The sequence below is a fragment of the Balaenoptera physalus genome (genome assembly GCF_965194825.1).
Source record: "Balaenoptera physalus genome assembly, chromosome: 2".
Classification (NCBI taxonomy): Eukaryota; Metazoa; Chordata; class Mammalia; order Artiodactyla; family Balaenopteridae; genus Balaenoptera; species Balaenoptera physalus.
Window position 1 is genome coordinate 129,008,672 of NC_138883.1, and position 4,802 is coordinate 129,013,473.

General features: G+C 40.7%; 1 protein-coding gene across 1 annotated transcript in view; it reads right to left on the minus strand.

Moving 5' to 3' along the window:
• Nucleotides 1-4,504, minus strand: part of ASB7 (ankyrin repeat and SOCS box containing 7) — a 50,648-nt gene extending 46,144 nt beyond the window's left edge. Inside the window, exons 1-2 of the mRNA XM_082449931.1 lie at nucleotides 4,035-4,504; nucleotides 3,766-3,864 (exon numbers count right to left, since the gene is read on the minus strand). The gene's annotated coding sequence lies outside the window, so the exon portion shown is untranslated. The remainder of the gene's footprint in view (nucleotides 1-3,765; nucleotides 3,865-4,034) is intronic.
• Nucleotides 4,505-4,802: the final 298 nt, after the last annotated feature.

Sequence of the window (4,802 nt, forward strand, 5' to 3'; positions counted from 1 at the left end):
CATCCATGTATGTATAAGTACAGGGAAAAAAGACTATTGAACTTAGTAAATATAATATCCAGTGGTAAAGTTACCTATTAAAAACTACAAAGGAAGCCCAGAGATGAGGATGGAAAAAAGTCTATTCCCCCTCAAAAAGTGCAAGTTTGAAAGTCTGATAGCTCATGGTAGTGACCTATAAAATAAAAAAATATGACGAAGGAGGCAATTTTCTAAATAAACATATGTACAATGTAAGTTGACTCAGAATGACTAAAACTCTGAGGGTGCAATCTTTAGAAATCCCATTCTAGGTTTCCCAGTCAGAAAAAGAAAAAAAAAACATACTAACAAGGAAGACTTCAGAATTATATATCAAAATGAGCTGCTTCCCAATGTATATCACTTTTATATAAGATTTTACTGCCCAATGTTAATGGTGTGTTTAAATTTTACGAATTCATCTTTTCTACTCTACACTTTTCTTACAAAAGAAAACAATCTAGGCATCCGAGCTTTTATACTGTTGACCATATTAGAAACTATAAATTTAGGAATTAAAATGTTGCCATCTAATTTCTATATAGATGCCAAGTGAACCTCATTAAATTAAAACCAAAGCTTCTTGTTTCATATAATTAAAAGAAATCTATATTCACAGAATAAAGAATAAAATAGCTATAAAACAAAATATATTTAAGATTTGTCTAAAATTATATAACTTCCACCAAATTTGCCCACATGTCCCCAGTTTCCTTTGGCATAAATGATTAGTCATTAATGGCTTTTTACATATTATTTTCACTAAAAGGCCACACATTTTTTTGATTAAGTGACACACATTAGAACTGTGCTTTCAGATTTCACACAAACTAGAAACAAGGTAACAGCTTGCTACTCAAAAAAAGAAATAAGCATTTCTTTGCAGAGTAAACAGAGATACAGGCTGGAAAGGAAATAAAATCAGCAACTCCAAGGATACTGGCTCTGAGGAGAGAAAAAATACAAAAAACAAAAAAACCAATAGTTCACAAGTCCTAAGAAGGAAGATGGATGCAGAAACACTACAATGCCCAAAGTGTGCGACGTGGGTGAGATGGATGTTAACGAGGTCTACTCGTATAACTAAGAGCCTGGAACCCAAAATGAAGTAGAAGTGTTATTTTAGTATCACTCAACAAAGTACCATAGTGTTTATGTTTCAAAACAAGTGAGGGTATTCGTATTTCCTTCAAATTACTGGGCCTCCATATAACATAAGGATTTATTATCATGCAAGACTTATCTATAAGTCTCCTAAGTTCTAATAGAAAGACCAACAAATTTCATGAAACGTGGACAAGGCAATAGAGGAAATTCTGTAATTCACTTACCCAGACCCAATTCAAAGCATAAATCACATGTATTATAAATGATGAAGTCTTGTCAATCTTATCTCATTAACCCATGTCTGGCATTACCACCTTAGCAACCTCCTGTCGGTACCTAAGTTTGTAAGAAATGAGACAAGCATTCCACATAGGGCATGCCTTCTGTTGAGAATGAAATGAAAGGCTGAAAGTCAGGTATTAGATATGCTTATAGAAACTACCTGACTTTAGACTTTTTAGGGACAGTATGTACTTCTGTGTTATCAAATAAAGAGAGATTATATGTGTCATAATTGTGAATGGCATCACTTTAGGTATGAAGAAGATAAGTACTGGCCATAGCATACTCAAAATGCATCACTTCAATTAAAATCAGTGATTCTTCCTATGTGATCATAAATCTCACTTGGTTACCAAAAAAATTGGGTGTTTTAAAATTTTTTTTCTTTTCAAAACCATGTGACTGACAACAGAATTAACACAAAGTGAACTACCAGATTGTAAAAGATAAACTACCTAACTGGCCATGTTGGTAACGAAGTACTAAATTAAATATTTTACATGACTGGCATAATCTAGACCAAATACTCTCAATCATGCTAATATTAGGAACAGATGCTGACAATTTATATATATTCTGTAATCTTAGAAAAATCATTAAAAGCTGAGAGGATCAACGAAACATTATTTAAGCAATGAGAATGAACTGACTGGAAACCAGAGGAAAGCAGTGTCCTCTCTTTACATACTTGACTCAGCACAGGTGATAATATCCCTCAGAAATGAAAACATACTAGAGTTCAATCTAAAGCAGAAATATATTTAACTGAGAAGGCCTGAATAGAAAATACATAATTCATTTTTACCTTAAAAACATATTTCAAGTATTTTAGCATTTTTTTAAAAGTTCTAAAGGAATCATTAAGCATTTCTCTAGTGATTCACATATTTAAATAATGAAAACCTCATTCTACCTAGCTTTTACTGAAATGAAGTGGACCCTACATATACATACAAAGGGTACCCTAAATGTTCACTGTGTAATAGTCATTGGTAGATACTGATTTTAAATCCCATTCAGTAGCATACACTCTCATTTTGGTGTCCAGTTCCAGGTCTCAAGAATATGCAAACCCTCAGAGCCCCTTAAAAGTCTCTTTAGCTGTACCTTGACAATTAGAAGAAGCAGGAAAGACATTAATTTCTTTTTCTGGAAGGCAGAAAGCCAGTAGAACAGAGTAAGTCAAAGATTTCCTAACAACTTCTGCTATTTTAAGTACTTCTTTGTACCTAAAATTCCCTAAACAATCTGAGATATTAAAATAACTCTGAGATTAACAAGTCACTTTATACTCCTGCTATTGGATGTTAGAGAAGCTATTCATTTAGCTAATTTCTGAATTAACTCTTACATAATTTCCCTGTTCACATCCCCTCTTTAGGACTTACATGAATGTCCTAAACCTACCTTCAGTGCATTTTCAGAGGCAGCAACGAAATACAGCAGCAGAAATGTGATCACATGAATTAGATGCTTAAATTTCAATTTAACAAATTCTCTGTAAGGGTTTTGAAATGAGAAATCTTATGAAGAGTGCCAAAATAAAACCCTAGATTCTAAACACACTAAAACATTCTTTTGTTTTAAAATTCCTGACTGTCAAGTGATTAACAAGATATTGTGTAAAGTTTTATAAGTATTAGAAAATGAGGTATAACAAATACGATTTATCTTTTTATAAGAGTTTCAGAGCCCATCCACATCTGTCACACAGAAACACACAAAAGCCCAAAGAGTTAATTATACATAAGTGCTTCGGGAGGGAGTATTGCTTTCATACCATTCATACTACTAAGGTACACAGATTCACTTTTCACTAGAGAAAAAAAGTCACATTATTTTCTGAAACTCACAAATTTCAAGCTATTACTGTACCTTCCTCTACCAAACCCTTGTCAGTTAGGTAACTCAAAAGATTTTCTGATGGAGGTAGAGGAAAGATGATAGGAAAGAATAGGGGAAAACAGAAAGTTGCGGTTTAACTGAAAAGCAGAGTCATTCAGAATTAACAAGCCATTAACAAGGAACTGAGGAATTCCTATGAGAGTAAGAGGGGCAGGGGGAGCTACAAAAAGGTCTCAAAGTCTCTGAGCAGGGTAAATGGTACAGTGCACCAAAAGATAATGCAAAACATGGAAACACACTGTACACAGAGAAAGGGGAAAAACATGGTCCTGGGAAAGAAAAGTTATTAAAATGTTAAGGATTGGGGCACGGGCAGTGTTTTTGTTTTTGCTGGGAAACTGGGAGCCAGGAAAGGGTTGCATGCCCAGGTAACCATCCTGAAAATAAAGCACTGCTTAATGAGTAGGGACCAGGAATAAACAGTGGGGGAGGGGAGGGCTGGCTTATTACCTTTATGGAGGATGCTGGTCAGAGGCTCTCTGCTGCTTCTCTGGTGGGTGGGCAGCCCCGTTCCTGCTCTCTCGCCTCCCCTAGCCAGCCAGCTCAAACCTGGAAATCAGAAACCTGTGAGTGATGCAGTACCCCGGGGGCGAGGAGGAGGGGGGTCTGAGGAAGGGGGAGCAGAGAAAGAGACAGGTAAAAGGCAAGCAGGAAGAAGCAGTGATTCTCCTCCCTCCCAGGCCAGCCCCCTTCCCCTCAGGGGAGGTAACTGACTTTACCTGTCTCCTCAGCTGCTGCTTCTCTTCTTTCTTTCAGCCTCCTCCACACTCACCAACTTCTCCATTGAAGAAACAGCCCAGGCAGGGCCGGACACGGGTGTTCTTGATCCTTCTCGATGCCTCACGGCCCCAGCCCGGCGAGCATCCAGACTGCCGAGCAGACTGGAGGCGGCGGTCCTAGCCGCCGGGCAGCCTCGGGGCAGGGGTGCAGGGAGGAAGTCCCGGCTCGTGTGGGGGGGCAGTCCCCGTCTGAGGGCTCGGAGCAGGGGGCTGCCGCGCTCCGGGCCGGAGGCTCCCAGCTACGAGGGGACACGGGAGGTCTCGGGGCAGCGAGGTCCCAGGTCATTCAGGGTCCAAAGTGCCAGCCGCGGGGACTCCAGGCAGGGGGCTTTCGGGATGCACTTTGCACTGAGCCACCCCCGCCCCCTCCCTCCAGCACTTTGGGGTCACTGGGATGGGACCAAGCCTTCAGCAGCCAATCAGCAGCCGCACTGGAGCCTGAGCCCGGAGCCGTAAACCAGGTCCGGGGTGGGTGGGGGGGGGTGGGGGGGTGGAGGCGACTTGGTTGGTTGGTTGCTTCCTTCCCTCCTCCTTACCCCAGCAGCACCCACCCCTTGCCTGCCGTAAAGCCGCCTGTACATTCGCGACAGTTAGAGGAGGCGTGCCGATCGAGGTTAGGACTCGTCTCCGATTGGCCTCACTCACTTACCCCTTCCCCATGGCTTCCGCTGCTCCGCCCCTGGCGGAGGGACTCGAAGCGGTTGCTAA